At 44.2% G+C, this 8,484-nt stretch overlaps 1 pseudogene; it reads left to right on the forward strand.

Annotated features, from left to right (window-relative positions):
* Nucleotides 1-621: 621 nt before the first annotated feature.
* Nucleotides 622-1,673, forward strand: LOC127196984 (mitogen-activated protein kinase 13-like; annotated as a pseudogene).
* The last annotated feature ends 6,811 nt before the right edge of the window (nt 1,674-8,484 follow it).

The raw sequence follows: 8,484 nt of genomic DNA on the forward strand, positions 1-8,484 counted from the left end.
GAAGATTCCTCCAGATAGTCTTTTATTGTATAGGATTGTTTTAGCTATTCTGGTATTTTGTTTTTCTATATAAAGATGAGAATTGATCTTTCAGTGTCTTTAAAAAATTGTGTAGTTATTTTGATAGGGATTGCATTGAATCTGTAAATTGCTTTCTCTTCCCCATTTTTCTTCTGTCTGTCTATCATTGTTTCCATTTCATCTTCAGATCTTGAACTGTTTTATTTATTTATTTATTTATTTATTTACTTCATCTGTATTTTCTTGAATTCCTTCCAGTACCTCTATATAGGCCTCTTTTATGTCTTCTACCTGTTTGGCTGCATCTTCCTGCATTTGTTTATGGGTTTTACTAGTTTCCTTCATTATCATCTTCATTACTAAGGATTTGAGGTCATTTTCTTTTATTTCATTTGTGCTTCAATTGTCTGTGTTGCTCTCTTTGGGATACCTGGGATCTGGAGATGCCATATGGTTTTGGCTTTTGTTCTTTATGTTTCTATGCTGGCCAACCACCTATACACATTTAAAAGAAAGCTAGTTTCGGGAACCCCTGGGTCAAAATCCCATGGGCAGCCAAGGCATCCACCACAGTGAAGGGCTGCAACCACAGGGTGTGGGATGAGCCTCACCCAGGGCTTCAACAAGACAGCCTGGGAGCTACCCAAGACCTACCTGGTGCCCATGCACATCAGCAGCAACTCCTCAGTGTGCGCAGTCATTGACAAGCAGACAGAGGAGAAGGTGGCCATCAGAAAGCTGAGCCCTTTCAGCCCGAGATCTTTGCCAGGCATGCTTACCATGAGATCCTACTGCTAAAGCACATGCACCATGAGAATGTCATCAGGCTCCTGGGTGTCTTCACCCCTGCCTCTTCCCTTCAAAACTTGCATGATTTCTACCTAGTGATGCCCTTCATGCAGACAGACCTGCAGAAGAGCTTGGGTGTGGAATTCAGTGAGGATAAGGTCCAATACTTGGTATACCAGATGCTCAAAGGTCCAAAGTAAATCCACTCAGCTGGTGTCATTCACAGGGACGTGAAGCCAGGCAACCTGGCAATTAATGAAGACTGTGAGCTGATGAAGATCTTATACTTTGGGCTAGCACAGCAGGCAGATCCAGAGATGACTGGCTATGTGATGAGCCACTGGTACTGGGCCCAGGAGGTAACTCTCAGCTGGATATATTACAACCAGACACTGGACATCTGGTCTGTTGACTGTATCATGGCAGAAATGCTGACCAGAAAGACAGTATTCAAAAGGAAGAGCTAGCTGGGCCAACTGACCTAGATCCTGAAAGTGACCAAGGTGTCAGGTGCTAAGTTTGTGCAGAAGCTGAAAGACAAGGCAGCCAAATCCTATATTCAGTCCCTGCCACAGAGCCCCAAGAAGGATTTCACCTATATCTTCCCACATGCTGGCCTTCCAGATGCAGACCTGCTGGACAAGATGCTGGAGCTGGAAGTGGAAAAGCATCTGACTGCTGCTCAGGCACTCGCTCACCCCTTCTTTGAACCCTTCTGGGACCCTGAGGAGGAGACTGATGCCCAACAGCCATTTGATGATGCCATAGAACACGAGAAACTCCCTGTGGATGAATGGAAGCAACACATCTACAAAGAGATTTTGAACTTCTGTCCTGTATCCCAGAAGGACTCTCAGTGTTGAAGCAGCATGAAGTTGCAGTGACTGTCCAGTCCCACCCACAGCTGAGCCCAGGAGACAGGACCACACTCTGCCTCAGGACCGATATTTTTGTCACTACTTATGTCTCAGGGCTTACAGGATTGTAGCCTTCTGAGCAGAGAGAAGTATCCTACAATGGCTTAGTGATGAGTCCTTGAGGGAACAGAATTCCAACCTGCTGTTTGGGCATAGGGGGAGCTGTGATCACAACAGGCTGTATTAAAACAAAAGTGTGGGTGGAAAAAAAGAGAAAGAAAGCCAGAGCAAAATAAGCAAGTTTGACAAAAACCATACCTAACCTACTCAAAAGAAAAGAAGATCCAGATAACAAAATTAGAAATTAAAAAGTGGGGAAGTGTCTTAGTTTGGGTTACCGTTGCTGTGGCAAAACATGATGATGAAAAGCAAGTTGGAGAGGAGAGGGTTTATTTAGTTTTTACTTCCATGTACCATTCATGATACAAGAAAGTCAGAACAGGAACTCAAAGCAGGAACCTGGAGGCAGACACTGATTCAGAGGCCATGGAGGGTACTGCTCACTGGCTTTCTCCCACATGGCTTGCTTATCCTGATTTTGTATAGAACCTAAAACAACAGCCCAGGGGTGGCACCACCCATAATGGGCTGGGCTCTCCCTCACTATCACTAATCATAATCACTAATACTAAATGCCTTACAGCCAGATCTTATGGAGACAATCTCTCATTTGAGTCCCCTCCTTTCTAGTAACTCTATGCTGGCCTTTAGTCATCTTGCTGTGTCTGATGTTGGGAGGTAGTTTCTGGAGTGCTTCACTGGTCATTGAGAGCAGTTTGTTGGTGAGTGATTATAGGTCATGGGCCTTTGCCTTTGGTGATCAGGGAACTCTTGCCTGGGACAGGTAAGTGTCCTGGTTTTGTCTCCTGAAGACTTTGCTCTATACCCTGGCCTCCCCACTGGGTTAGCTGGGGTAGTTGCTGATGCTCTGCAGCTTCCAGTATCGGTTTGAGGTGGTGTATGTAGAGCCAGTTTTCCTATCTTTGGCTGGGGTTTGAATACCCTGCCCTCTGGCCCAGGGGCTTTGAATCCTAGGCTCAGATCACGCTAGCATGCCTGAACCCCTGCTGGCTTCTAGAAATTATTTAGGTTTCTGCCTGCTCCAACCAGGTAGTGGGGTCTAGGTTCTGCCTGCCAGGGAGAGAGCAGCTAGTGCCTTCTGATTGTTGTTGGTTGTCTAGATTTTTGATCTATCTCCTCTGACCTTCCCAGCCTTTCCCAAGAGTGTGAGAATCCCTGCTAGGCTGGGGAGCCCGGATAGGCTGGGTTGTTGTGACCAGTTGTGCTAGAATAGTCCTCTGGGGCCAGCCATTTGGCTTCTGTCCAGCCCTGCTCAGACTGCTGCTGTGATCCTTGAATACCTGCAGTGTCTCTGTTCTTTGAACATGCAGCTGTGGCTGTGTGTCTCTGGTTTCAGAGGCTACTGCTGTGGCTGGGTGACATGCCCACAGCTGTCTGGGCTCTGTGTGGTACCAGGGCTTTTTGTGGACTGGCATGGTCAGAGTAGGGGATGTCTGAGAATCAATCCATTCATTTCCCCAAGATTTCCTTAGGCTGGGAGGTCTGCTGCTTCTCCTGATGCAATTTCACTTGCAAATAGTGAGTTCACACTGCCGAGCAAGGCCCTCTGCACACAGCTTTCAGCTCACAGGTGGGGTCCTGACCAGGCACTGAGGACTGGATTGGCGTTGGTAGCTACTCCTTCTCAGACCTCATCGTGGCTGGAGAAAGCGCCCACAGCTATCTGGGCTCCTGTGTGGCACCTGGGATTTCTGTGGCCTGGCATAGGAGAGTGGGGGGGGGGCATCTGAGAATCAATCCATTCATTTCCCTGAGATTTCCTTAGTTTGAGAGGTCTTCTGCTCCCCTGCCTCAATTTCAGCCCCAAATACTGAGTTCACGCTGCTGAGCAAGGTAGCCGCACACAGCTTGCAGTTTGTAGGCAGGGTCCTGGCCAGGCACTGGGGACTGGTCTACCGTCCTTTTTGGGGCACTGAATGGAGGTCTGACTCACCTGTGGTCCGCACTGTGTGGATCTGTCTCATGCAGTTATCCCCAGTTCCAGTGATCCATAGCTCCTGGTAGCATCTGTGGTCTCTTCCCTACAGATCAGACACTGAGCGTCTTTGGCTCCTCCTCTCAGAAACCTAGATGCATCAAGATAGGAAAGATGTCTTCTTCAAGGCTGTCAAAACAAATAGCCAAAACACTAAGAATGTAACATTTATATAATTCCTGATTATGTCATGGTTCTTCTTGCCATAGGCAATCTATTGTATCTATGTGTAATAATATAAATTTATATGTACAAAAAAAGAGATAGTTACTGCCTAGCCAGGCAGTAGTGGTGCACGCCTTTAATCCCAGCACTCAGGAGGCTAAGGCAGGTGGATCACTGTGAGGTTGAAGCCAGCCTGGTCTACAAAGAGAGTCCAGGACAGCCAAGGCTAGACAGAGAAACCCTGTCTTGAAAAACAAAACAAAACAACAACAAAGATCATTACTGCCTGGTGTGACTTTGTCATTGGAAGAAACAAAGAAGAAAAGAGACAAAAAAGAGAAGAAGCAAACAAGAGGAGATACTAAAGAAGGAGACTAGCTTTAGTAGGACACACCTGGCACCCCCTGAGTTCCTTGTCAACAGCAGCCTCTGCTGAGGCTTCAGGTTCTGATGCCTTCTTTGTGGCTTCTGTTTTTCAGTTTCTCCAGGCAGCTGATCTCAGGTCCCTGGGGTGTGGAAATTTGGCTTCAGCTGCTCTGCATTCCTGAGGTGTGGCTGCCCAGAAGTGTAGAGAGGCCCATAGCTGAAGAATTGAAAAAGAGGCACCCAAGAAAAGATGTAGGGGAGCCCACAAGCTAAACTTTAAGCAGCCTGGCCTGGCTGCTGGAGCTCCTTCAGCAAGGGTCTGGACACTTTCCTGCAAAGTCTACAAAGTTTATAAAGTTAACAAAGGGAGTCTGGCTGGGAAGTCTTTCTCTGCACTGGAGTTGGCATGAATATCCAACAGGATCCTCTGTAGCTCAAGTTAATGGTAGTTCTGAGGCACTTCCTGTGGGGTGGGAAAGGATCCTATGGAAGGAAACAACATCTCCCAACCACTGAGCTTCTCTTTCCCCCCCATGTTTTTGCCAGTAGACTTATTTCTTGGATACTAGATATTCTCCCACACCCCTGTGTATCTGTCTTTGTCTCTCTGTCTCTCTCTCTGTCTCTCTCTCTGTCTCTGTCTGTGTTTCTCTCTCTCTCTCTCTCTCTCTCTCTCTCTCTCTCTCTCTCTCTCTCTCCCCATGTGCACATACATATGGAATCCAGAAAACTGTTCACTTCCTTAGAGCAATGCTCTCATTGGCTTGAAACTCACCAATTAGTCTAGATTATCTGATCAGCAAACTCTAGGAAGTGTGGAAAATTAGATTGAGAGACTGGTTTCTGCACAGTCTAAAGTTGTAGTACAGGCTGTCCTGAAATCACTATGTAGCCCAGCTTGATCTTGAACCTGTAAGCAGTCCTGTCTCAGACTTTTAACTGCTGACATTTTGATCATGAACTACTTCACCATACATTACATCAGCTTTTCTGTAGGGAAAAAGGAGCACTGAGATTTCTCTATAGTCCAGTTTGCAGGCAATAACTATGGTCTTGGTATTTAGGAATTGAGATCTGCATATGATTAGCCACTATTTCTCTAGCACATCTCAACAAATGGACCTGGATAATATTTAGAAGTATACTGCTCCTGACCTAGGTCTGGTACTGGCCATAGATAGAGGATTTTCCTATTTATTCATCTAGATCTTTATTAAGCTAATGTGCCTGAATATTTCTATCTCAGGTTATAGTGTAATACTGTAGTGAGAATTTTGGAACTTTGCTTTCTTTTAAAAATGTAGAAATATTATAATACCATGTTTTCATTATAATCCCAGGTGTGGAGATATGAGTCTGCTTAACAGCAACTGACTACGATTTGCCTCATGCTCTAGCAGAGACATGGTTTTGCCACATAGAGCTAGTTTCTCCAATTTTGTGATGTTTGGAATTCTGGGGAGTTTTCAGAGAGAATATAAATGCTAGGGTTCTGGGAGGCAGGGTGGGTTGTTGGGTGGCTGTTGGCTGTTGTTGGTTGCAGTTAAGTAGTTGTATGTAAAGAAGAAACAATAACAAGAAGAAATTAGATATCCTGACAGGGAAGGTCAAACTTGCCCCAAAGAACTCCATGTTCCTAATAAGGGTTAAGTAGTCTAATGATAACATCCCTCCTTTCTGACCGCTGGCTTTATTCATGGATAGTTTTCTTTTTCTATCAATCCCTTTTTTCTCTTTTACCTGGTATTAGGAGGTTTAAAGGGAGAGAAAAGGGCTGGAGAGAAAAGAACACACAAAGTAGCAAAAGCTGAGCTACAAGTGGCACCCAAGATGGGGCTACACAGAATGGGAAATTTGATTTCAAATGCTGTAGATGAAACATCAGGGGATGAAGGAGTGGATGGTTTGTTTCAAGATAACAACAAAAGAAATCATTGAGTCTGCTTCCACTGGGATATTCCTTGCTGTGCTCTTTTTCTTTTTCTTATTTCTATATTCTGTTTCAAAAGAAGGTTGGGATAATTTGTGAGCAGCTGGAACAATTGCAGGTAGAAATGGAAGCACTTGTAAAGTGTAGAACACTAGAAAAGGTAAAACAAAAAGATTCAATCTTGGTGACTAAACAAGAGAGTGATAGTGTCTCCCAGGAGGAAAGAGGGAAAGACACTGCACCAGAGGGGTTTGCAGAGATTGAGGCACCAACCAAGGACCATTCATGGACAGGATCTAGGCCACCTTCACAGATGCAGCTGATGGGCAACTTGTGCTTCCTGTAGGTTCCCTAGTAGAAGGAGCAAGAATGTCTCTGATATGGACTCTGTTGCCTGCTTTTTGATTACTTCCCCTTGGTAGGGCTGCCTTGCCAGGGCACAGAGGAATAGGATGCATCAGTCCTGATGCAAACTGATATATAGGGTGGGTTGGTTGGGTGATTCCCTTTTTCTGAGGAGTAGGTGAGGGAAATAGGGGGATGAGAGAGGGAAGGTAGGACCTGGAAGACAGGACAGAGGGGGCTATGATTGGCATGTAAAGTGAATAAGCAAATTGGATTTAAAAAGAAACTGCACTGGAGGGCAATTGGGTCAGAGAAAAGCTGAAAAGGTGGGAGAGAAGTCTGATGAACCAGCCTGTTCTGAGAGAAAGAGTTAATCTTGAACCAATGCCAGAGTAGACAGGATGTGTTCCAGGGTTACAAGATCACCACCATCAGATTTTCTAGCAGTCTTATAGCACATGCCTACTAATGGTGGAGAACAAGGTTATGACAAGATAGGGTGGTGTCCCATAGAAATGATAGATCTAAGGAATTTTTAAAAGGCCATGATTCCACATGGGAGGCACTTGCCATATGCAAAATAAATTCTAAATATCTGTCCACTCAAAATAGAACTATTCCCCAGGACTAAAAAGGATTGGTGATAGCTGTTCTAGAGGCTGGTCTGCAGTTGCAATGGTTAACATAGTGAAGGGAAGGAACAAATATTGAAGAAAGAGATAGAGTAAGGGGAATGAATATGGTAAAAAATCAGTTGCTGAGTGAAGGGTTGCAATCTAATATACAAGAACAGATTAAATCTGATGATAATACCATAGAACAATGTCACTTAGCAGCTTTAAGAGCTTGTAACAAAGTTGAGGATCCTGAGGAAAAGTCCACCTAGTTTACAAAGATTATACAAGGCTCTGGAGAAACCTTCACTGATTTAAAAAAAATTAGTCTCAGCTATGAGCAAAGTCATTTGTTACAATACAAATGTATCAGTTAGGCCTAAGAAGTAAATACTTGACACAGGGAGACAGAAGTATACTTTTAGGCTGTCAGCTCTATGCTGGGCAGAAACTATACTAATACAAATCTATTCCTAAACCATGGTAAACAAACTACTCTAAACTGGTATATAATACATATACCCCAAGCATTTGCCACTGTGATGCTTGTCTGGCCATTCTCTCCAACTGCCTCTCCTCCTCTTTCTCCTCCTCAGGATCCACCTTCCACTCTCTCCTTCTGCCCAGCTCATTGGCTAAATAGTGCTTTATTGACAGGTCTTACATCCATTCACAATACCTCCACAATCCCCCTTTTTAGTCTAATTAAAAAAAACTTTTACCTATACATTTATATCATTACATCTATACAATGTACATACACAAGAATCACAAAACAATTGTTATATTTATGTTGTACTCATAATGTTTTGATGTCTTTAACCCCATCAAAGACTTGAGAAGGAATAAAATAAATTAGCTGAGTAAATAGGAAGTGCAGATTAGCAGCTTCCAAAATAAAAAATTACAAAAACACCTGGCTGCCTGAACAGTCACCCAAAACTTTCCAACATGTTGAAGCATCATCTTCAGCCTTCTGGCCCAATATATCCGACAGACATATTTGTGAAGCAGGGACTATTGAGGACTTGCCTACCCTGTCTTGGCAGAGTTTGGCTGTCAACTCTACCAACATCCAAGCTTGCCCATTTCAGACAGAATTCTGTCTATGGCAGAAAACAAGGACATTTTTGCCCAGAGGCTGGTTTGCTACACCTGATGCCATCTCCATAAGAAGGTTCCTGGATGCTCATTACCTTCTTTGAGGCAGGCTGGGTGTTTCCAGGAGTCAATCTGTCTCATTTTCGAAGAATCCTCAAAACAAATAAAATTTCTTTAAAT

This window comes from Acomys russatus, chromosome 13 (assembly GCF_903995435.1).
Source record: "Acomys russatus chromosome 13, mAcoRus1.1, whole genome shotgun sequence".
NCBI classification, from domain to species: domain Eukaryota; kingdom Metazoa; phylum Chordata; class Mammalia; order Rodentia; family Muridae; genus Acomys; species Acomys russatus.